Raw genomic sequence first — 26,720 nt, forward strand, 5'->3', positions numbered from 1 at the left:
TGGACTGAAATGGTGATTGTACCTGTGAATGATGCCGTAGAGATACACTGTGTGTATATATAATGTGCATCTACAGTATAGATATATATATTTATACATACTGCCCAGATATTGTCATATATATATATATATATATATATATATATATATATACACACACACACACATACTGCCAAGTTATTGCTTACAGATATACACTGTGTGTGTGTATATATATATATATATACACACTATAGTGTCTCACACACTATAATATATATATATATATATATATAAATATATATATATATACAGTGTGTGTGTAATATATATATATATATATATATATATATATATTAGGGGTGTGCACCGGCCACTTTTCGTGTTTTGTGTTTTGGTTTTGGATCTGGATCTTTCTTCGTGTTTTGGATCTGGATTGGTTTTGCCAAAACCACCCTTCCGTGTTTTGGGTTCTGGGTTTTGGATCTGTATTTTTCTTTAAAAAAGAATAAAAACAGCTAAAATCACAGAATTTGTAGGTTTTTCTGCCCCTATGCTATTATTAACCTCAATAACCTTAATTTCCACTCATTTCCAGTCTATTCTGAACACCTCACACCTCACAATAGTGTTTTTATGTCCAAAAGGTTGCACCGAGGTAGCTGGATGACTATGCTAAGCGACACGAGTGGGCGGCACAAACACGTGACCCATCTAGGCGTGATACTGCAGTGGCAGACAGGATGGCAGTTTGAAAAACTAGGCCCCAAACTGTACATAGTGCAAAGAAAAAAAAGAGGTGCAAGATGGAATTGTCCTTGGGCCCTCCCACCCACCCTTATGTTGTATAAACAGGACATGCACACTTTAACAAACCAATCATTTCAGCGCCAGGGTCTGCCACACGACTGTGGCTGAAATGATTGGTTGGTTTGGGCCCCCACAAAACAAGCTGGCAATTAATGTGTCCCTGCACAAACTGGCTCTACGGAGGCAAGATGTCATCCTCATCCTCCTCATCCACCGATTCCTCACCCTCTTCAGTGTGTACATCCTCATCCTCACAAAGTATTAACTTGTCCCCACTTGAATCCACCACCACAGGTCCCTCTGTACGTTCTGGAGGCTGGTCTCCCTGGAAGAGCTGATAATTCATTTTGATGAACATCATCTTCTCCACATTCTGTGGAAGCAACCTCCTACGCCTTTCGCTGACAAGGTTCCCGGCTGCACTAAACACTCTTTCGGAGTACACACTGGAGGGGGGGCAACTCAGGTAAAATAGAGCCAGTTTGTACAGGGGCCTCCAAATTGCCTCTTTTTCCTGCCAGTACAGGTATGGACTGTCTGACATGCCTACTTGGATGCTGTCACCGATGTAATCCTCCACCATTCTGTCAATGGTGACAGTATCATATGCAGTGACAGTAGACATGTCAGAAATTGTTGCCAGGTCCTTCAGTCCGGACCAGATGTCCAAACTTGGTCCTGCCTGCCCTGCATCACCGCCAGCGGGTTGCTTAGGATACCTAAGTTTTTTCCTGGCAGCCCCAGTTGCGGGAGAAAATGAAGAAGGAGCTGTTGACGTGTCACGTTCCGCTTCAGCTGACAGTGTGTTCACCAGCAGGTCTTTGCACCTCTGCAAGCTTGTGTCGGCCGGAAAGAGAGACACCACATAGGCTTTAAACCTAGGATCGAGCACGGTGGCCAAAATGTAGTGGTCTGATTTCAACAGATTGACCACCCTGGAATCCTGGCAAAGCGAATGAAGGGGTTCATCCACAAGTCCCACATGCCGAGCGGAATCGCTCCGTCTTAGCTCCTCCTTCACTTTCTCCAGCTGCTTCTGCAAAAGCCTGATGAGGGGAATGACCTGACTCAAGCTGGCAGTGTCTGAACTGACTTCACGTGTGGCAAGTTCGAAGGGCTGGAGAACCTTGCACAACACGGAAATCATTCTCCACTGCGCTTGAGTCAGGTGCATACCCCCTCCTTTGCCTATGTCATAGGTGGATGTATAGGCTTGAATGGCCTTTTGCTGCTCCTCCATCCTCTGAAGCATATAGAGGGTTGAGTTCCACCGCGTCACAACCTCTTGCTTCAGGTGATGGCGGGGCAGGTTCAAGAGTGTTTGCTGGCGCTCCAGTCTTCGGCACGCAGTCGCTGAATGGCGAAAGTGGCCTGAAATTTTTCGGGCCACCCAAAGCGTCTCTGCACGCCCCTGTCGCTTTTCAGAAAATTCTGCACAACCAAGTTTATTGTGTGAGCAAAACATGGGACGTGCTGGAATTTGACCAGATGTAATGCCCGCACAATATTGGTGGCATTGTCAGATATCACAAATCCCCAGGAGAGTCTAAGTGGGGTAAGCCACTGGGCGATGATTTCCCTCAGTTTCTCTAAGAGGTTGTCGGCGGTTTGCCTCTTACTGAAACCGGTGATACACAGCGTAGCCTGCCTTGGAACGAGCTGGCGTTTCTGAGATGCTGCGACTGGTGACGCTGCTGCTGTTGCTGCGTAAGGTGATACATCTACCCAGTGGGCTGTCACAGTCATATAGTCCTTAGTCTGCCCTGTTCCACTTGTCCACATGTTCGTGGTTAAGTGGACATTGGGTACAACGGCATTTTTCAGGACACTGAGGACACTTTTTCTGACGTTTCTGTACAGTCTCGGTATCGCCTGCCTAGTGAAGTGGAATCTAGACGGGATTTGGAACCGGGGACACACTACCTCCAGCAATTGTCTAAATCCCACTGCACTAATGGCGGATACCGGACGCACGTGTAACACCAACATAGCAGTCAAGGGCTCAGTTATACGTTTTGCTTCAGGATGACTGCTGTCGTACTTCATCCTCCTCGCTAAGGACTGTTGGAGGGTCAGTTGTTTAGTAAAAGTAGTGGTGTTCCTACTTCCTCTCTGGGATGATGAACGACTCCCAGCAGCAGCAACAGCAGCAGCGGCAGCAGGAGGCGTAGCAATGCAGGATCCTCCGGAGGAATCCGGGATAGGAGAGTCAGTCATGCCAGTGACATGGCCTGCAGGACTACTTCCGATCCTGACTAAGGAGGAAATTGACAAGGAGGGAGTTGACGGTGTGGTTTGCAGGCGCTTGGATACAACAGGACAACGGGATTTAGGTGTCCCTGGACTGCTTACGGTCTTAGCCAAAGTTTCTGAACTTGACAGTAACTTATTATGAACGCGCTGCAGGTGCCGTATAAGGGAGGATGTTCCTAGGTGGTTAACGTCCCTACCCCTACTTATTCCACCTTTACATAAGGTACATATGGCAAGACAGTTGTTATCCGGATTTGGATAGAAATATTGCCAGACCAAAGAGGTGGAATGTTTGGTCTTCTGCCCAGGCATGACCGTGATGGGCTTTTTCATCCCACGGACAACAACTGTCTCCCCCGGAGCCTGATTTAAACAAACCACATCACCATCAGAATCCTCCTCGCCAACTTCCTCCTCAGCGCCAGCTACACCAGTATCCTCATCCTGTTGTACTTCAACAGTGACATCTTCAATTTGCATATCAGCAAGTGGACTGTGGGTGCTCCTTTCAGCACTTGCAGGGGGCGTGCAAATGGTGGAAAGAGCCACCTCTTCCCGTCCAGTGCTGGGAAGGTCAGGCATCGCAACCACCACCACACTTGGACTCTCCTTGGGGATTTGTGATATCTTCTTAGAAAGCACAGTTCTTCGCTGTGCTTTTGCCAGCTTAACTCTTTTGATTTTTTTAGTGGGAGGAGGGCTTCCATCGTCATGTGAAGCTGAACCACTAGTCATGAACACACTAGGGATTGACCTTAGCCGTTCCTTGCCACTCCGTGTCGTAAATGGCATATTGGCAAGTTTACGTTTCTCTTCAGCTGATTTAAATGTTTTTTTCAAGGTCATTTTCCTGAACTTTATCATTTGGGATTGTATGTGCCCTCTATTATGACATTGGGCATCGGCCTTGGCAGACGACGTTGATGGCATGTTATCGTCTATGTCATGACTAGTGGCAGCAGCTTTGGCACTAGGAGGAAGTGGTTCTTGATCTTTCTCTATTTTATTTTTATCGGAGAAAGTTTGGTCCTCCATTTATGTTATATCGATTTGATATATACGTGCGGCTAAACACAGAAAATATTTTTTTATTTTTGCTGGAGAGTAGTGCACTTTGTGGGTTACACCAGCCTTTAAGAAATGAGCCAGCCGGCTCTTTACTTATGGGACACAGGCGCACGCTTGGCGCTGCTCCTTTGTTGATGCACGTGCGGCTACTGCGCACACAATTCACAAACACAGAAAATAATTTTTTTTTTGGTTTGGACTGGAGTGTACTTTGGGGGTTACAGCACCCTTTAACGGTCAAGCCAGCTGGCCCTTTACTTATGACACAGGCGCACGCTTGGCACTACTTTGTTGATGCACGTGCGGCTACTGCGCACACAATTCACAAACACAGAAAATATATAATTTTTTTAGCACTTGGGGGGAGCACCCCTGATGGACAGAGCACCCCCTGGACAACACTACAGCACCCCTTTAGGACTGGGACACTGCACAGGACTTTGGAGTGGACACAGCCCCTATGGAGAACTGACTGCACAACACAGTCCAGCCAGCCCCTATGGACTTTGAAGTAGTGGACACAGCCCCTATTAACAACAGCAGCACAGCACAACACAGCCAGCCCCTATGGACTTTGAAGTAGTGGACAACAGCAGCACTACACTACACTACACAGCCCAGCCAGCCCTAACTCCCACCCTCCCTCTTCACTGTCCACAGCCGAGTGAGAAAATGGCGCCGACGCGGGTACCTTATATAGGATCCAAAACCCGCGAGACTCGGAAGGCGGGATGATGACGTTTTGCCTCGATTTCAGATCCGAGTCAGGCCGGAAAAGTCGAGCCTGACTCGGATCGGGGGGGCTCGGGGGGGTTCGGATTTCAGAAATCCAAACCCGCTCACCCCTAATATATATATACACATACACATGCTGCCCAGTTATGGTTTCTGAAGATTTCCCCCAACATGTGACAACACACAGCCCAATCTCCCACTGGAACGTGTAGCAGGTGCCCTACCTGCAGCTGGAGTACAGTAACCACCGATGAAATGACCGCGCGAGTTGCCTAGGAGGAGGCATCGGCTTCCCGCACTCTTGCAATATCATCTAAGTGCAGCTACGAGGAGCTACCGCGCATGCGCGGTAGCTCCCTTCACTGAGAAGCAGCCTGTTCGGAACGCCAGTGAGACGGAGACAAGGATCTCCGTCTCACAGAAAAAAAAACCCACTCGTTTAGCAGCGCAGCGGCAATGGATTGGCAGGCGGAGGCGGGGGGGGGGACACTGGCATTGCGGGCGGGCCCCCTCTCTGTCCGGGCCCGGTACTCTAGTCCCGGCAGTCCCCCCTGATGGCGGCCCTGCCCCCAGTAGTAGTATGCCCCCCAGTAGCAGTGCCCCCAGTAGCAGGCCCCCAGTAGTAGTGCCCCCATTAGCAGGCCCCCAGTAGTAGTATGCCCCCAGTAGCAGTGCCCCCATTAGCACGCCCCCAGTAGTGCCCCCTTACAAACACACACATAAAAAAAAAACTTACCTGAATGCCCGCTCCTGCCGCCGTCCGCTGTGCTCTGCTGTATAACGCGCGGAGGGATCCGGAAAACAGAGCTCATGAGTGAGCTCCATCCGGCTCCCTCCGTGCAGCAGCCAATGAGAGTCTGCCTGACTCTCATTGGCTGCTATTACAAACACACAGCTGCCGCTGGACAAAAATGAATTTATTCCATTTTGGAATAAGGCTGTAACATAACAAAATGTGGAAAAAGTGAAGCGCTGTGAATACTTTCCGGATGCACTGTATAATCCATTCTGCTCTAATGTACCCATTGTCTTATACTTGTGCTGTGGTGCAGTTTTTTCCCTACACCTTGCTTGGCCCAGTAGGAATGCAATGTAATCCATAATAAAATTTAGCAGTAGGGGCCTAAATGGTAAAATGTTACCTGCGATTTTAGCTCTGGAATATTTAACTTGATGCTTGTTTGCTAAAATTGCAGCGAAATCAGTATTTGGGTTCGATTGTAGGTGAATATTGCTGGAATCCCTCATTACTGAACAAACCCTAGATTCAATATAATTTTAGCTAAAGGACAAATACGCAGCGGAAACTGGTGTGATTATCTCACACTGACAGGTGAGCGTGAGATTAAAGCTGCAATTTTATTTAGAATTTCTGCATACTCAGTGGCAGAGAAGATGTATAAGTATAAATTGAATAATAGTGAAATCATGAATGCATTACTTTGAGTTGTGCATTGTATTGCTTTACCCCCGAAATACTGATATATCTATTTCTTGCACATTGCACTGTGAACTTTCTGCTGCTAGTGCACCTCAAAGTGGAAAACAATTTATAGATCGTGCACAGTTAAGAAATGGTGAGAGACAAAAAATATAACCACCACTAATTCAAAAGTTATCATACACAATTCAAACCCATGAAACTACAAACAGGGGCACCAAGAGGGGGCAGAACGGATACTAATTACCCGTGCTTGCTAGAGGGGCCTGGCGGAGGCCCGGGTCTGGCACTGTCCCCCCCGCCCCCTCCCTCACAGCAGCCCAGCACACAGCTAGTGCTGAGCTGCAGTGGGAGACTGCTCGTGGCTGCTGAGCAGCAGCCGCAGCAGTCTCCTATGCCTGTATGAGTGATCATGCCCCCACTCGGCTTTGCGCCAGGCTGAGGGGTACACAGCATCCCCTCCCCAGCGCGCAACAATTTTTTTAATCCTAAGGGGGTGTGACCACACCTTCCGCGATTAGGCCACGCTCCTTCACCCGAGCCCAGCCGGCCTCTCTACGCCCCTGACTACAAATCCTGATCCACATGTCCAATTGTAGATGGGGCGTATATTTCTGCTCTGAAATGTCTATAAACTACACTGATTTTTCATGAAATATATATATATTTTAAATTTGGCTTACAATGTGTATTTTACCTACAAATATATATATTGCTTTGAGTCAGTGACTTCATTATCTGTAGCACAATGCAATTTTTAGTTCCGCAATGAAATATTCTCCAGTATATCACTGTCCTTTTCTGTGCAAATATAATATATATACTGTATGTTATGGAAGAGACTGTGGGCACACACACTAATTTACACTCTTTAAGACCTGGACAAATGTTGTAAAGGTGATAAGCAAACAATCCACATTGTATTAGTTCATGGAAATATTATAAAATATTGACTATCGTTGCTGCAAGTTTATTCTGATGTTTGCAATAATTTACTGACTATTAGGTATATCAATCTAAATTCCAGAAATTGCTGCAGAATGTCTCATTGTAAACTATTTGCACAGTGGATTGATAACTAGACCAAGTTCTTCTTAGCTTTGTGGTATTCCTTATTTGTTTGTTTTAGGAATTTTATTACTAGCCATTTTAGTGAGAGGGTATTGGGGGTTGATTGTAATCATTGCATACACTTGCCAGCATTCACTATTTAAGTTTCATATTGGTAGGCTGCAGGCCTTGGCTGCTGGTGCATAATATTTCTAAGTGCATAATTGAACTTTGAATTTCTAATCAAATTTTGGCGTTATACTGGCGTTAAACTGAAGTCAAACAGAAGGAGACCGCTCTAACTTCAAACCATCCAAAACCAGAACATTTGGACAAAGTATAAACAAGAAATGTAAATTCACCATCTCTTCACTACAAGCAACTGCTGTCTGCATAACAAGGACATTCCTCACTGGACTCTGGGCCTGATTCAGAGCTGGACGCTCTTTCAGAGCGCTCGCTCTGAATCAAGGCGTTTTTTTTTTTTTTTTATGGAGCCAGCCTCCTGGCCGCTGGCTAAGCTGTGGATGACCACCCGCAGCTTTTGCGAGTGGCCAGGTGATGGTCACGATGGTCACGACCATCACGACCATCGGGCTTGTGACGAGCCCTTGTGGTAGGGTCTCTTTTCCTGCAAGCCCCAGTGAGCTTCCTGCTCCAATAGAGCAGGAAGCTCACTACTGACATCATTCGTTTGGCCAGCCCCCCCCTCCCCGCAAACTGGGGTGAACTGTCGATCAACATCGACAGCTGCCCCGTCTTGTAGTGAGTCCCGCAGCGAGTGATTTCTTGCTCGCAGCAGGGCTCACACACGCGCAGCGTGCGCACTGCCCGCCCATCGACCTGCTTGCGAGCGCATAGCGCTTGTGAGCGGGTCTGAATTAGGCCCTCTGTTTGCTCACTGTAAGAACTTACTTGCTAATATTTGTGCTGGCTCTCTGGTTTCACAAATACCTCAAAGCAGAATGGATCTGTGCCAATTTCAGTTTATCTCTTAGAAATATTGTCTTTCTTAGGTCTTTGCCAAGCCTGTCATCTGTCTTCTAATACAGTATATTCAATTTCTTCCCCATTAAATCTCCACTTTTCCTCCACTCAATTATAAACTTTTGTTATTGTACAGACACATTTTCTTCCACTGTACTTTTACTTGCTTCTCTGCATATCTTCTGCACTATCTCTCACATTCATGCTTTTTTCCTACATCTAGATTTCCTCCCCAAACTCAACCCAGCCACACCATTACCATGTTTTCTTCCATTTCCCCCTCCACTCAGTGTCTACCTAATCCTCTGCTTTGCTCCCTTCTTCCACCTTTATCAATTCCACCTTGTCATCTCCACCTCCTCCTTCCTTTATCTCCCCTCCTCTGTCTGTCTTCCTCCCTCTCCTCTTCCATTACTCCACTTTTGTTCCCTTCTACCCCACCTGGGTCCTACTAATCCTTCCTCCAAGCCTCCTCTCCATGCCACACCATCCCATCTCCATCCACGTCTTCCTCCCTGCCCACCACCTTCAGGTTTCCTCCCAGCACTGGTGCCCACACAATATCTCCACTACATTCATCTTGGTCACCCAAATTTATCTCACCATCTCGTTACAGCAACCCTGATAATCTCATTCACATCTCTCCCATAAACACTGTCCCTCTATCTTGTGCCCTCTGGAATGCCAGATCAGTCTGCAATAAACTTGTTCCCACCCATGACCTTTTCATTTTCAAAAACTTGCATCTCCTAGCCATTACTCAAACCTGGATTTCACCCTCTGACACCACTTTCCCTGCAGCTCTCTCCTCTGGGGGCCTCATCTTCTCTCACACCCCTCTACCTGGGGGTAGCCATTGTGGTGTGAGGGGTCCTTCTATCCCCAGGTTACTCCTACCCTCTGAACTTACATTCTCTACATTTTCAACCAGTACACCTGATAGCAGCTGTCATTTACCATCCCCCTGGCCCTCTCTCTAAGTTCCTTGGCAACTTTGCTTCTTGGCTCCCTCACTTTCTCTCCTCTGACCTTCACTCCATTATCCTAGATGACTTCAAATTTCCAATTGATATCCTCACAGAATCCTCTGCCTACAAACTCCTTACCCTCACATCTTCATTTGGTCTCTCCCAATGGACCTCCTCACCCTCCCACGTAAGTGAGCATTCGCTTGATCTAGTCTTCACTCCCCGTTGTAATATTTCTGATTATTCCAACTCCCCATTCCCCCTCTCTGACCATCACCTTCTCTCTTTTTCCCTATCCCTCTCTCCTTCCTCTCCTCCACCTCCTAAGGCTGCCATCACTAAGCGTAACATTGATGCTATCAACGCCATTTCTTTTTCTTGCCTGCTTGACTCACTTCTCTCCCCTATCCTCTCTCTCTCCTGCCCTGAACAAGCTGCTTCCCTATACAATGCCTCCCTTACTTATGCTCTGGACTCTGTTGCTCAATCAATCACTACTCACCCTCACAGAGCCACACCACAACCCTTGCATTCCAAATGCACCAGAAATCTGCAAAAGTGTAGAAAAACCGCCGAGCAACAGTGGAGAAGATCACGCTCTAAGGCAGATTTTCTCCACTTCAAATTTATGCTCTCATCCTACAGTGCTGCTCTTTCCCTCTAAACAGTCCAATTTCAAGAACCTCATCTCCTCCCAGTCCTCAAAACCCCAGTATCTCTTCACCACCTTCAACTCCTCTGTCCACCCCCTCCTCGCCTCCCCTCCTCACTCACTGCCCTTGACATTGCTACCTACTTTACATCTAAATGTGATTCCATATATCAGGACATCTGATATCCCACCAATCCCCCAGCTCTACACCTCCTCCTTTCCCGGATCACCCATCGACATACCGACATACTTCTCCCCTGTATCTGGAGAGGAAGTCATGGCCCTCATCCAGTCCTCCCCCCCTTCCACATCCCCCTTGACCCTATCCCTTCACATCTCTTCCGCTACCTCTTTCCTTGTGCCTCTTCCCATCTTGCCCACCTCCTCAATGTCTCCCTCTCATATGGCACTATCCCTTCTGCATTCAAACATGCCCTTGTCTCCCCCATTTTTTTAAAAACCTACCCTTGATCCTAACACTCTCTCCAACTACCGTCCCATCTCTCTCCTACCTTTTGCCTCCAAGCTCCTTGAGCGTATGGTCTACAACCGCCTTACCACCTTTCTTTCTTCCCACTCCCTCCTTGACCCTTTACAGTCTGGCTTCCGGTCTCTCCACTCCACTGAAACTACCCTCACAAAAGTCAGCAATGACCTCCTTGCTGCCAAATCCAAGGGCCACTACTCTCTGCTCATTATCCTTGACCTCTCTCCTGTTTTCGACAATGTGGACCACCCTCTCCTGCTGCAAATCCTTCACTTCCTTGGTCTACGTGACACTGCCCTCTCCTGGCTTTCCTCCTACCACTCTGACCGGTCCTTCTATGTCTCCTCTCATGACTCCTCTTCCATGCCACGGCCTCTTACAGTAGGTGTTCCCCAAGGTTCTGTTCTTGGACCCCTACTATTTTCCCTCTATATGTCCTCTCTAGGTGAACTCACCAGCTCTTTTGACCTCCATTATCATCTCTATGCTGATGATACTCAGATCTACCTTTCCTCCCCTGACATCTCCCCCTTTCTCATCACTTGTATCTCCATCTGTCACTCTGCTATCTCTTCCTGGATGTCACAGTGATTTCTTAAACTTAATAGGTCTAAGACTGAGCTGATAATTTTTCCACCCTCAAACATAACCTCACTTCCTACTATTTCTTTAACAATTGATGGCACACCTATCTGCTCTAGCCCCAAAGTGCACTGTCGGAGTTATCCTGGACTCCTTCAAACCACATATCCAGAGCCTCTCACAGTCCTGTTGATTCCATCTCAAAAATATTTCCAAGATTAGACCCTTTCTCACCCAGGATGCTACTAAAACCCTCATACACTCACTGGTCATCTCCAGATTGGACTACTGTAACCTCTTCCTATCTGTCCTCCCCAACTCCCATCTCTCTCCTCTCCAGTCTGTCCTCAATGTTGTGGCTCGACTCATCTTCCTCTCCAAACACTCTATATCTGCCTCCCCTCTCCTACATGCCCTCCACTGGGTCCCCTTCCCTTTTAGAACCCAATTCAAGGTTCTGTTATGGTCTCCAGCTATACCTCTAAGGTGGCTGTCTAGAGACCAGATAGGCAGAGAGTTGATGTCAGAACTGGAGTTCCAAGAAGGTTGATGGTGAAACCAATGGAGCTAGGAGAGATGAGAATCTGGTTGTTGCAGTTTTTAAGAACCGATGATGCGGCTAACGCCGATGGTGCAGCCACCGGGCCGATGGTGCGACTAATAAGCCGGTGTTAGTGGCCAATGGGCCGATGGTGTGGCTGGTGAGCCAATGGTGTGGCCAATGGGCCGATGGTGTGGCTAAAAAGCCAGTGTCAGTGGCCAATGGGCCGAAGGTGTGGCCAAAGAGCCTAAGTTGTGGCTGGTGTAGCCAATGGGCCGATGGTGCAGCCAAAGAGTCTAAGTTGCGGCTGGTTAGCCGATGGTGTGGCCAATGGGACGATGGCATGGCCAATGTGCCGATGGTGTGGCTAACAAGCCAGTGTTAGTGGCCAATGGGCCTAAGTTGTGGTAGGTGAGCCGATGATGAGGCCAAAGGGCCGATGGTATGGCCAATGGGCCGATGGTGTGGCTAATAAGCTAGTGTTAGTGGCCAATGGGCATATGGTGTGGGCCTAAGTTGTGGCTGGTGAGCCGATGGTGTGGCCAATGGGCCGATGGTTCGGCAAATTAGCCGGTGATAGTGGCCAAATGGACCGATGGTGGGGCCAGTGGCCTGCTGAAACAGCCAATAGGCTGATGATGCTGGGAAGTGCTGGGTGCTGCGGCTAGAGGAGCTGATGGCAGCACAGATGATGCAGGAGTAATGGAGGCAGATGATGTCCTGGAGACGCTGCTGGTGGTGCTACGGCTGAGTGAGCCGATGGCAGCACAGACGATGCTGGAGTGATGGTGGCAGCCCATGTCCTGGAGGTGCTGTTGGCGGTGCTGCAGCTGAGCGAGCCAAAGACAGCACAGGGATGAGGTCGAGGATGGAACGGCAGTGCTGCAGGAGTCGCCGGGGGAGCCGGTCAGGAAACAGACAATACCTCCAGCGTCAGCCAACGGCAGATTACAGCTAGGGCTGCACCTAGGAGAGCCAGTGGCAGCACGAGGACGGCTGGAAGAAAGAGTGTCCTGGAGCAGCCAAGTGGTCGGAGGAGACACGGAGTTCAGAAACAGGTAAATAATGCTGACCATGAGGCTGCCGAGGGGATAACTAATCCAATATAGTCAGCAGAGCGGAAAGAGTCCCCTGGCTACAAATACCAGAGAGCACCAATCTCACAACAAGGAAATTATGATATCACTTCCTGAGGCATGCTGATCGAGGCATCCCAGGATCAACTGGAGAAGCCCCATCCTTTCCAGGTACTCTGATAGGAAAATCACAGTTGATAACAAGTTCTCACACTCGCTTACAAAGCCCTATCCCATTCCTCTCCAATTTACATCTCTGACCTCATCTCCCTTCACTCTCCTGTCCGCCCTCTACGCTCAGCAAATGCACGCCACCTCTCATGCCAACTGATTACTTCCTCCCACTCCCTTCTCCAGGATTTTGCCTGTACTGCTCCCGACCTTTGCAACTCTCTTACTCTCCCCATTAGACTCTCCACCTCTTTACAATCCTTCACACGGGCTCTCAAGACCCACTACTTCATCAAAGCCTTCCAGCTCCCATTCTAACTTGCTGCAACATGCTCCTTCCTCCCTGTTTACTCCATTTGTGTCTTGCCTGTTTGTCTGCCCCTCCCCTTTAGAATGTAAGCTCTTACGAGCAGGGCCTCCACCCTCTCGTGCATCTCCTTACTTTACTTTCATCTACATCTTACCCCCCACAAGGGCACCGAACACTTGGTCGCTTATGTGCTATTGCATATGTAGGTGTTATAGTCACTAATGTAGCAATGTATATTATCCATGTCCTATATTGTATTGTACTGTAAGTCGCTTGTCAAATGTTTTGTTTATGTACTTTGTAAGGCATAGCGGAACACTTGTGGCGCCATATAAATAAAGGTTAATAATAATAACTATTCCTTATAGTACAAACAAAACATATATCGTATAGTTGCTTGGTAGAGTCAAACAATTTTTCTATTGTTTACAGTGGTACTTAAGTTTGTGAATCCTTCATAATCTTCTATATTACTGCTGAAATTTGGCCGACAACTACCTCAGATTTTCACACAAGTGCTAAATGCTGATTTTTTTTATTGAGGAAAATGATCAAATATCACATGTCTGTGAGTGGCAAAAGTATGTGAACCTTTGCTTTCAGTATCTGGTATGACCCCATTGTGCAGCAATAACCGCTTGCAAACATTTCCGGTAATTGTTGATTAGTCCTGAACATCGGCTTGGAGAAATTTTACCCCATTCCTCCGTACAAAACGGCTTCAACTCTGTTATGTTGGTGGATTTCCTCCCATGAACTGTTCGCTTCAGGTCCTTCCACAACATTTCGATTGGATTAAGGTCAGGACTTTGACTTGGCCATTCCAAAACTTTACATTTATTCTTCTTTAACCATTCTTTGGTCGAATGACTTGTGTGCTTTGGATATTTTACCTGATTCAGAGCCGTTCGCTAAGGCGCGTTCGCTCGCTGCCGGGCGATTGTTGCTCAGTGCGCATACGTATAATTCGCAATTCGCGTGCGCAAGCCAGTCTCAGCGATGGGGAATCGTGCGCTCATGGTACACAGACTGCCAGCTACTTTGAGTTACAGATAGTGCCGTTTGTGGGTGGTAACAGGGGAAGGTGCTTGTAAACGGGGGACTGGTGTTGCGGACGCAGGCATGTCATGTAGACAAAATGCCGTTTAAAGGGCGTGCATAATTAGCAAAGTAGCGTCATTGTACACGTCACCTGCATGTATTTCAGCCAGCACTGATCGCAGTGCTTGCAGCGGGGTAAGGCTACCTCAAGGGCTGCGAGCAGCTCTGATGGCTTTCGATGTTACTGATTAATCCTACAATTCCAGGAGATGACGTGTATTGCGAGTGGAAAGGGGGTGTCTTTATACACTTGCGAACGCTCAGTGCCGTAGCTCGCTAAGACATAGAGGGCGTCCTTACGCCATGCAGTGCGAGCATTTAATTTAAATATCCGTCCCCTTTTTGCCAGCGAGTGGCCGCATCATGCGAGCAGGTCTGAATGAGCTCCATTGTCTTGCTGCATGACCCACGTTCTCATGAGATGCAGCTCATGGACAGGTGTCCTCACATGTTCCTTTAGAATATTCTGGTGTAATTCAGAATTCATTGTCCCATCAATTATGGCAAGTCATCCTGGGCCAGATGCAACAAAACAGGCCCAAATCATGATACCACCACTACCGTGTTTCACAAATGGTATGAGGTTTTTATGCTGGAATGCAGTGTTCTCTTTTCTGCAAACATAACGCTTCTCATTTAAACCGAAAATCTCTATTTTGGACTCATCTGTCCATAAAACATTGTTCCAATAGTCTTCTGTCTTGTCCAGGTGATCTTTAGCAAACTGCAGATGGGCAGCAATGTTCTTTTTGGAGAGCAGCGGCTTTCTCCTTGCAATCCTGCCATCCTGCCATTGTTGTTCAGTGTCCTCCTGTTGGTGAACTCATGAACATTAACATTAGCTAAAGTGAGAAAAGGCTTCAGTTGCTTAGAGGTTACCTTGGGTTTCTCTGTGACCTTGTGAACTATTAGACGCCTTCCTCTTGGTGTAATCTTTGTTGGTCGACCACTCCTGTGGAGGGTAATAACGGTCTGGAATTTCCTCCATTTGTACACAATCTGACTGTTGATTGGTGGAGTCCAAACTTTTTACAGAGAGTATTGTAACTTTTTCCAGCCTGATGAGTATCAACTCTTCTTCTGAGGTCCTCAGAAATCTCCTTTGTTTATGGCATGATACACTTCCACATGTGAACATCAGACTTTGATAGATCCCTGTTCTTTTAAAAAGACAGGTTGTCCACTCACATCTGATTGTCATCCCATAGATTGTAAATGCCTGACTCTAATTTCACCTTCAAAATATCTGCTAAGCCTAAAGGTTCACATACTTTTGCCACTCACAGATGTGATATTGGATAATTTTTCTCAAAAAATAAATGAGCATGTCTAATTTTTTTTGTCTCATTTGTTTGATTTGGTTCTCTTTATCTACTTTTAATACTTGTGTGAAAATCTGAGGTAGTTTTAGGCTAAATTTCAGCAGAAATATAGAAAATTCTGAAGGGTTCACAAACTTTCAAGCACCACTGCCCCTCCCATTACTGGGTTATTTGGAACTATATTGACATCTATGGTTGATACATCATCCATAAATAAGGTATATTATCCATTTATTAAAGCATACATTGTAGCTACAGTAATTAAAGTAACGTATCCCTCCCTTGTTTAATTATACACAGTGTATTCTTACTTAAAGCATTACATATCTTCCCAACCAGTGGCGGATTTTACCACGGGCTGCAGCCCCCCCAGTAAAATCATCCACCAACAGGGACTGCCTACAGGGCTGTCTTAACAGCAGTGCAGGCCCGTGGACAAAGCATGGCACTGGGGCCCCTATTAAACAAACCTCTGCACGGTATGATATGTGATCGATGGAGGCTGTGCCGGGGATTTGGTGTTGGCTAACGGCAGAATAAGAGAAGTCATTTACTGGGAAAAAAACACAAGTCACAGTCTGAACATGTACAGTACAACAAATTTCCTATGCAGTGCCCCCAGTAGTGCCCCTTATACATTGCCCCAGTAGTGGTCCCCCCTATGCAGTGCTCCCAGTAGTAATCCCCCTATGCAGTGCCCCCAGTAGTAGTCCCCCTATGCAGTGCCCTCAGTAGTAGTCCCCCCTATGCAATGCCCCCAGTAGTAATCCCCCTATGCAGTGCCCCCAGTTGTAGTCCCCCCTATCCAGTGCCCCCAGTAGTAGTCCCCCATATGCAGTGCCCCCAGTAGTAATTCCCTTATGCAGTGCCCCCAGTAGTAGTCCTTCTATGCATTGTCCCCAGTAGTAGTCCCACTATGCATTGCCCCCAGTAGTAGTCCCCCCTATGCAGTGCCCCCAGTAGTAGAACCCCCTATGCAGTGGCCCCAGTAGTAGTTCCCTCTATGCAGTGGCCCCAGTAGTAATCCCCCTATGCATTGCCCCCAGTAGTATTCCCCCTATGCAGTGCCCCCAGAAGTAATCCCCCTTATGCATTGCTGCCAATAGTAGTCCCCCCATACCGTGCACCCAGTAACAGCCACCCTTCCCATGCAGTGCCCCCCAGTAGCGGACCCTCCTATACAATGCCCCTAGTAGCTCCCCCCTATATAGTGCTCCTAGTAGCGCCCCCCTATTCTCTGGCAGTCCCCGTGCCCCCTTACCTGATCCCCGCTCCTGCCGACAATCGCTGCTGTCCACTCCTCCGGCTATGGGTGCACAGCGGGCCCCGGTGCAATGTACCGGCTGCACCACCACTAGTTTCCCCCTGAACCGGTATCTGCCTCCTCCCCATGCAGGACTATCAGCGGTTGCAGCTACAGTATACGATGGGGGGTAGGGATGCTATCGGCCACGGGCCCTTGGAATCCTGGGGCCCTTGGAATCCTGGGGCCCTTGAGCAACTGCCCATTTAGCCTATAGGTAGAGATTGCCCTGACTACCTAGGCTAGCAGTGGTAGTGACTTTTCATTGGAAGCACTCCCTGCTCATCACAGCCAGACAGGCAGTACCAGGGGGAGGTGTTTTCTCCCCCTGGGACTGCCAGTCTGGACTACAATAGCAGAGAGAGAGCTTCCCATGTGAAGCCACTCCCCTGCTATTACGTCAGCCCTATCTGCAGCCCTTATAAGCCAGCCTGTCTGCTGGCAACTCTGGGCTTAAACCATCTCTGCTCACGGGCTTCCTCCCCACACTGTGAATAGATGCTGTGCGGCATCTATTCTCTCTCTGCTTACCCACTGCTATGCAGAGCAGCGGTGCGTGCTCACCCCAGCTTCCCTCCCACTGCCGGACACTGCGGCATGTGGGTGGGACAGCGGGACAGTCCCAAAAAGAACGGGACTGTCCCGCTGAATGCGGGACAGTTGGGAGGTATGTTTATCAAGTACATTCTATAAAATGTAGCAGCTGACTTGTTAATATTGACAACCTCTGCATTTGTTAGCTCTCTATAAGATTTGATATCCCCCTATGTAGTCAATTTAACATACCCAAGCTGTTGTTCAATGTCAGGGTCAGAAAGTAACCTACTGGCAGGCAAATTGACTGGTGACAAAAATGGACCTAAGCACACCTTGTGACATATTAAAGCTTGAACATGGGGGCTGTGACTTTGGCATGCTGGGGGTAGGACTGTGTCATTTTGGGAAATACCACCTTTTAATTACCATGAGCGCTGTGCAGTGGCATAACTCCCAGAGACAGTGGACACATGGAAAGGTATATTTCCCCTTCAGTAGCGGTACCTGGAAGGGATGTGGACTGAGGGCGGAAGTGCAGTTTTCTGCCCACACAGTCCACCAAAAGAAGAAAGTTGACCCATCGCGGGCTCGCTACACTCGCCACAAGCTTATATTCCCCCTCTATGCCCACTTGGATGGTAGGGAATGATGTTGGACACTGTCTGATGACGTCAGGGTACAGAAATTGAAGGGGAACTATCCACTTCCGTGGAAGCATTGGCCTCCGGGCACCAGATATCAGGGGGGCAGCAAGGACCAAGAGGTCTGCTGAGCAAGAACAGATCTCTCTCCACACATTTTATAAGTGATTTGCTGGACACTGCTGGCTGCTTTCCTTGCTCTGAAGTCCCCTTGGGAACTCCCCTCCAGGGCTTTGAGCTGAAATGTCCTCAAATGCGTGGTGAACATCACAGTGTGTATACAGTCAGCTACAGTGTCTGAAAGAAAGGAGAGCGGTAGTTGTTTTAAGGACAGAGGAGGATTGGACCTCACTGGGAGTTTTCCCAGGGACCAGCCACCTATGGCTGTGCTTCACAGATCAGCCCACTTAGCTCCCCGCTGGTGGTGTGCAGTGCTGGAAGCTTTAGGCCCAAGGGCCCAAAGCTTCTAGGGGCTCGCCAACCCCCCCTTCCGCCCTGCAGCCATGGCCAGTTGGTAAATTAGTGATATTTTTAACAGCCGGCCGCTGGTGCACTGTATTCCTCCATCCTATCACCTGGAGGACTGGTCCTGGTCTCAGCCTCCTCAGAGGAGACTCCTCTGCCACTGTTCCGACTCCCGACCCGGCCACAGGTGCACCCGCCGGCACCTCAAAAGTAAGGGCTGCACTGCGGCTGAGCTGCGCAGCATGACTCAAATCACTACTAAATCCTACAATTATAACCCAACAAAATCTCACTATGTATTTAATATGGTATTATTGCAGCAATAAGCGCCGGGGCAGTGTGAGAGACACGACTGCCCATACACGGCAGTCTATTTCCAGTGCTGCTGTGGGATATTTATTTACTTGTGGGGACAAATTAAGTTGCAGGCACGTGATTTGACTGCAAGGGACGACTTCTCAGCTCCAACTCCACTCCTCTGGTTACCAGGAGCAACCACCAGCGGCCCAGCGCCTATGTTTTATATAAGTCATTTTGGAAAGATTGCACAACTTTTCTTTTTTGGGCAGCTGCAGCCTATTAATTACCCAGACACAGTAGGGTAAGTGCCCCAGTGCATTGCTTTGCCCAGGGCCCACAATGCTGTTAAGACAGCCCTGTCTGTACTTTTTGTGTACTGTGTAAATGTCTCTGCCCACGTCTGGGTACCCGGGCTGAAGATCCACCACTTACCCAGCCCCATTTAAATAATAAGCTGCATGGCCTGGGGCTGTAAATGTTCAGTGGCCTATATTGAGAAGGGGAGAATCTGTGATCAGTCCTGTGTGTGAGTGGCCACCCCCTACACCCCGTTTCCCTAAATACATAAAAATAGAAAAGTTGCAGAATTTTGTGAAAAAAAAATAGAAAGACCTATTTTTATGTGGAGGCCTGGAGCTGTTGCTCCATCCACCACATTGTTAATCTGGTCCTGCTGACAGGAGGAGAACAAACGCCCCAAGTCCAGCAGCTGGGAAACTCCCTCACAGAGAGGAAGGTCCTATCTACTCGGTTACCAACCAGATAGAGCACAGGTTCTCAAACTCTGTCCTCAGGACCCCAAACAGTGCATATTTTGCAGGTCTCCTCACATAATTCCTAGTGAAATAGTTAGCTGCAGCTGTAGATCTTTTAAAATGTGTCAGTGAGTAATGAATACACCTGTGCACCTGCTGGGTGACCTGCAAAAAGTGAACTGTGTGGGGTCCTGAGGACCGAGTTTGAGAACCACTGAGCTAGAGGATTCACCTCTGGGGATTAAGAGAGTGGGTCCCAGCCAACAAGACCGCCCCTCCTCAACATTTAATTGACTCTTCATAAATGGGGTGAGGGAAATATTTTATAATCATCCAAAAATACAGTGCACATATGAAGATCCCTTTATCAAACTAACCGAAACACACAGTTTTTAGATTGCCAGCAATCAACATACAATTGTGATTAAACTCTCTCAGGTATACTTAATTTGGCATTCTCGTACTCTAATCTGCAGAATACAAACCTTAGCTAGTGCAGACCCTCCAACATGATCCCTTCCATTAGGTACAAAATGCTCTGCTCCTGGACTTTCCTCTTAATTTATGATTGCAGACACCTGTGGTGAAACACCTGTCTCATCAATTACCTAGTTCAACACAGGTGGCTGCAATCATACATTAGATGGGAAGTCCAGGAGCAGAGCATTTTGTACCTAATGGAATGGGTCATGTTGGAGGGTAGGTTAGTGGCAAGTTATGAGAAAACATACCGAAATAAAACAAAAAAAAAAAAAACAAAACCAAAATACTGGCTAATTTTACTAAACTGTAGGAAACAATTACCTAAAATAATGATGTAGACTAGAATCAGGGGCGTAGGGAGGGCGGTTCCAACGGAGCTCGAGCTCCAGGCGCCTTAAGTTGCCAGAGGGCGCCCTGAAGTCGGACTCCGGAAGCAGCTGTCAAGTAGCTGACAGCCTGCCAGGTCCGTGTCCAGCCTGTCAGGTGCTGTGATACAGAGCAGCAGCAGAGTCCTGTCCTTCCTTCCTGCTGCTGCTGCTCCAGTGAGAGACTCCGTGGTCAGAGGAGCTTGTGCTGAGCCCTGATTGGTGGAGCTCAGAGCACATGTTCATCTGACCCCAGCAGAGGGCAGGGCTACAGCAGCATGAAGAAGCTGCAGGGTCCGACTTCACATTAAGGTGAGAGAGGTACCCCAGTTATGTCTATCACCCTCCCAGCCTGTATGTGTGTATGTATGTGTAACCCTTCATGCCTGTATGTATGTATGTTACCCTGTGTGTATGCATGTGTGCATGTGTGACCCTGCCTGTATGTATGTGTGTGTATGTGTGCATGTATATATATATGTATGTATAGGTGTATTTATGTATGAATGTGTGACCCTGCCTGCCTGCCTGTATGTATGTGTGACCCTGCCTGTATGTATGTGTGTGTATGTGTGCATGTATGTATACATGTATGTATATATGTATGTGTGTATTTATATATGTATGTATGTATGTATGTGTGACCCTGTCTGTACTGTATGTACTGCATGTATGTGTGACCCTGCCTGTATGTATGTGTGACCCTGCCATGTATGTATATATAGCGGTTATATTATATAGCACACACTTTTGAAGGGAGGGGGGGGCGCCTTAGCATGCTCGTGCTCTGGGCGCCCTGGCCACATGCTACACCTCTGACTAGAATAACTATATGCACCTAAACAGCAGGGTAGATTTTTCATAGGCTTCACTGGTAGAAGTATGTAATTTGTTTTGTCCAACATGTAACAGGAATTGGGCAACAAGGGTCCAAGTCTATTGACACTGAAGCATGGTGGTCTCCTTTGCTGGTCTCCACACAGTTTGTTGGAGAGTGCTGTTCCATGGGTTTGTCATCCAGAAGTGATCAAGCTACAAGTCTGGGGTGCTACGTACATTATGATGGTACTATATGGCATCACCTTGATGCTCAATGTACTGTATGACATTCAATGGAATGTTGTCTGTACATTATGGCAGTCACTGGGATGCTGTCAGGTTTGTATGGTGATCATGGGATACAGTCTTTGCTGTATGGTGGTAACCATGATGTTGTTTGTGCTGTATTGTCACTAGGATGCTAAATTTAAGGTGTAGCAGTCCCTGGAATGATCTATGTACTTTATGGTGGTAACAAAGCTGGTCTCTAAGTCTAAACTTGTGGGGGTGACTGAGATGCTCTCTGTACTGTATGATGATCACTGGGATCAGGGGCGCAGCAAGACCTATGGGGGCCCCATTTTGCAGTTTATCCATTTTGATTGTAAATTATTTAATATTTGCTATCTGCCTACTTAGCTGACAACCAGGATTAAATGAATGGTGATTAGCATATGGTAAGCTTTATAAATGATTTTTTTTTATATTCTCCCTAATCCTAAATGTTTATGCTATAACATACAGTAGTATATAAGAAGGCTACAATTCACTAATAAATCAGTTAGTGAGAAGAGATGGAGGCAGAGACGGCTGAGCCAGTGACAGAAGATACCCTGAGGCAGGGGCGGCCTGGGCCCCATAGCACCCACTGTCTGAGATCTACCGCAAAATTGGACAGGTGCGTAGGCATATACTGGGTGTTGACTCTACGTCCAGGTCTCCAAATTAAAAATTGCAGATAAAATGGAGGGAGGTGTCTGAAGGGTTATGGATGACAGGCCATAATTTGTTATAAAGTCCTTACCCAAAGCTGTTATTCAGATTCATTTTTGAAGATGTTGCTGTTCAGGACATTATTGGAAGATATAATCCAAAATTCATATCAGTAGTCGTTATACAAAGTCACCTAAATAAAGCGGGAATTACTCAGAGAGTATCAATGTAGGACAATATATCACCACAAAATGGCTGCCAGTAGCTGGGCATCCTTTATATAGGGCTGTGACCTGCATTATGACATCACAATGCATGCAGGCAGCAGCTAGAGATGGCTGTAGCTTAGATCAGCTCTGGGCCCAGATGCCCTGCAGCAACACTCTGGTGAGAATAGAAAACCCGGGGCTAAGGAGATGGCAGTGTATCTCAGTGCAGGGAGAGGGTCGGGCTCCAGAGGTGGCCAGGGCCCCGTAGCAGCTGCACTCTCCGCACCTACTATAGCTACGCCCTTGACAGGGATGCTATTTGTGCTGTATGGCAGGCACAAAGATGCTCTCTGTATTGTATGGCTGTCAAGTTGGCTGTTTGCTAACACCACTTATGTTTGTGTTGGGGCACCTACAGTTTAAATTTGAATGAGGCCACTCTCAGATTTATTTCCAGGGTCACTTTAAGTTCCCAATCCATCCCTGTTTAAGGTTGTGCACTAATTGTTAAGATAACTTTTAGGGTTCTATTTCTTATCATTTGCAGCCAGCATCCGAAATAAAAATTCCTTATCGCTGCAATAAGGAACCTTTATTCTCTCAGATGTACCAGCAAGAGCTGGAAATTCGGCAAGTATACCTGCAGCATGTCTAGAATATGCATACACCACCACAGCCCAACACAATACACAGTTCCAGAGCCCAACTCCGAAAGAAACAATGTTAGATGTGCTATTTATAGAGCTGCATTGTTGGCATGTATAAATTGTGCTAATTAAGATGAGCACTCCCTAGTTGTAACACTGTGTGTGTCCTGCCAGTAACACAACAGCGAGAAGGGTCTGTGATATGCAATCAGCTTTTTCTGGTCCTCCGTTCCCTCATGTTCACGCTGCGTGTCACAACATTTCTCTGGCTCCAACGTCTGGCACCAATCCTGAGGGCTCTGAAGAAATAATTCCACAAAGTGGCATAAATTAATGCAACTAATTAACATGATGTTAATTATTTGTAAATTGTATGTTTGGATACACATTACTTGAGAGGCATATGTTATATTCAATGTTTATTGAAACAAGTGACTGCTAATCGTATCTCCTGAGTGTTCCTTTTTAGAACAGTCAGCAAACAGCAGGCTCACTAAAAAATAAAAATTGCCTCCTAAGGGAACGCATGAATTATTGCGCATAATGAAATGAGTAACTAAACCAGCCAACTACCTTGAAACGTCAGCTTGAAAAAAAAAGTTTTCAATTGCTCTCATAGGTAATGAATGTTTGTATGAGATATTCCACATACTAATTCTGCATTGATCACTGCCTAAGATTTCCTCTGTGTTTTAGTTGCTGAAAGTGCAACATGAAAGTTTACAGGGAGTTTTAAATACGTCTCAACTGATAAGATTTATAAAGAGAAGATCAAACCTCAGAGCGAAAATCTCATCTATATATTTAAAGCAGACGTACACTTTTACTTGTGTATAAGGACGAAACTAAAATATCCTGTATTCTTTGCGTTCTACAACCAGTTCAGCTGTACAGCATGCTGTAAAACTCAGATTACCCGAGTAGGTCAATTTAAATGTTCTATACACCCTACTGGTATGCAGTCGGGAAGCCGGCGGACGTAATCCCGATTGCTTTATCCCAGCGAGGGGGGGAGGGTTAGGTTTAGGGGGGGGGGACTTAGAGTTAGGCACCCCCTCGGGAGGTTAGGGTTAGGCTAGGGAGAGGGAGGGTTAGGGTTAGGCACCCACGGGGGGAACTTAGGGTTAGGCACCCCCCCCGGGGGACTTAGGTTTAGGCGGCGGGGAAGGGGGGGATTAGGTTTAGGCACTTAGAGGGGGGATTAGGGTTAGGCACTGCGGGGGAAGGTTATGGTTAGGCACCCCTAAGGGAGGGTTAGGGGGGGAGGATACAGGGCCGGATTAAGGGAGGGGTGACAGGGGCGGTCGTCCCTGGGCCCCCACACATAGAGGGCCCCCACACTACTGAATGCAGCAGCACAGTCAGTGCTGCTGCATCAGCTTGGGGTAGGGCGGTAGTGTGGACGGCACATAAGTGCCGTCCACACTACACAGCACAAACACACAGCCGCCGGCGCCGGCAGCTGTGCGTTTGTTTTAGCAGCCGATGAGAGTCACACGGACTCTCATCGGCTGCTGCGCTGCGGCCCACTGCCGGAGCCTCCGTGTTCCGGCTCCCGCAGTGGCTGATGGGAGAGACGATGACGTCTCTCCCATCATGCAGAGCGGGCCGGCCTGGGAGGACACCGGACGGAAGAGCAGATGCCGGAGCGGGGCTCAAGGTAAGTGGAGAATTTTTTTTTTTAGTGTGTGTGTCTGGGGGTGGGGACAACTACTCCTAAGGGCACTGCTGCATTTGGACTACTACTAGGGGTACTGCTGTGGGGGGGGGGAAGTACTACTAGGGGCACTGCTGTGGGGAGGGGGGAAGTACTACTAGGGGCACTGCTGTGGGGGGGAAAGGATGACTACTACTAGGGGCACTGCTGTGGGGGGGGGGAAAGGACTACTACTAGGGACTTATGGGGGTACTACTAGGGGCACTGCTGGGGGGGATTGGACTATTACTAGGGACACTGCTGGGGGTACTACTAGGGGCACTGCTGGGGATAATACCTGGGGGCAATGTACACTGCTGCGACCACTACTGGGTACACAGCATAGAGGGTGATTACTACTAGGGGTACTCCTGGGGGGACTACTGTTGAGGGGGGACTGCTACTGGGGGCATGGCTGGGCTCGGCTCTGTGTGGCTTGAAGGGGGCCCCCGCAACTTAGTTGCCCTGGGGCCCCCACAAGCCTTAATCCGGCCCTGGGAGGATAGGTTAGTTAATACTTACCTTGGGACGATCGGGATTTTCAGCCATGTCGGCCAGCCGCTGTCGGGAGTAATTCATACCGATTCCCACCCTACTTACCCACTCATTGCAACATAGCTACATGTCCCCAAGCACTACCAACAACCGACTCTATTAATGGGATAATATACTCTCTACTGTAAATTACAATGATATTAGAAGACACTAACGTGTAATTTCATACAGGTCAAAAGTCACATACAAGTCACATCTCCAATGTGATTTACAGTAGATCTGCAGGGTGTGCTTTAATCTTTATAATATACAAATATTCATAGTGAACACTGAAGTGTCTGACATCAGATCTCACCACTTACAAATAATGGCATCAAGATTTACTGCTTACATATACATATATATAGAGAGAGAGGAGTCTAGACATGCATAATGCGGGTCAGTGCCGTAACAGGGCTTTACGGCACCCAGGGCCGGCCATGCTCCGCCAACCGTATGACATCATACTGATGGGGTGGGGCTGCCAACGATGGGAAAAACAGCAGCACTATGGGAGCATCCTGGAGCGCCCAAAGGACAGTGCCACCCACACAGCCCTGCACTCTGTGCCATGGTAACACTCACACACCCCTAGTGACAGCCCTGATTCCATCTACGGCCCGATTGCCCATTCTACCGATCCGATCCGCCGATCAAAGATGCAGTTCAGCAAACATGGGATTTGCCCTGATACAAGATAAACGCTGGGTCCCCATTAGTTTATACTAACATTATTATAAGAAATACATGTGTATCACAGAGGGGTCTATTCAGCATTAGTGTGTTCATTAGCTCACACAGGGGTCTATTCAGCAATGTTGCCCAGAATATTATTGGGTATCATCGTCACGATTTTTTATCAATTATAAATATTTATGGCTGCTATTCTGCATTTTTTGGAGCAGGGACACGCTGTCCCTGCGTTGATACATTAGGCATTGTTTTCGGTTTCCGAAAACAATGCCTGCTGTTACTGCTACTGTGCATGCTCAGTCATGCGCTTCCGAACAGTCGCCATCCCTGCTTTGAGGTGACCGCCGATGGGTAAGTGCATCTCCAGCCTGCCCAAAGTGATTGACATGTGTATACAGGCTTCAAATAAGCCTGTATACAGTACATATATATTTATGTGCTTTTATATTTAACATTTATATATAAATGTTAAATATAATATCACATAAATATACATGTACACAGGCTAATCTAAAGCCTGTGTACACGTGTCAATCTATTTCAGCAGGTTTAACGGGCTCTAGAGTGACTTACCTGTCCGCGGTCACTGCAAACCATGGACGGAGACTGGGCGGTGTAACACGATGCTGCAGGGGCTTATGGGAAAATGTCCCTCTGTCCCTGCAGTTTTCAGGGAATTTAATGTAATTTCTTCATACAACGCCATTCTGAGATGGCGTTATATAAAGTAAGGATTTTTCGAGTAAATTAACGCTTTTTGCTTTGCTGAATAGCAAAAAGCGTTAATGCACTATAGAGATCAATGGC

The 26,720-nt window shown here is 47.5% G+C and overlaps 1 protein-coding gene across 2 annotated transcripts in view; it reads left to right on the forward strand.

Moving 5' to 3' along the window:
• The window catches only part of LDB2 (LIM domain binding 2), a 497,768-nt gene that overhangs the window by 306,902 nt on the left and 164,146 nt on the right, over positions 1-26,720 (forward strand). The window lies entirely within an intron of this gene.

This window comes from Taudactylus pleione, unplaced genomic scaffold (assembly GCF_031769625.1).
Source record: "Taudactylus pleione unplaced genomic scaffold, aTauple2 ptg000520l, whole genome shotgun sequence".
Taxonomy (NCBI): Eukaryota; Metazoa; Chordata; class Amphibia; order Anura; family Myobatrachidae; genus Taudactylus; species Taudactylus pleione.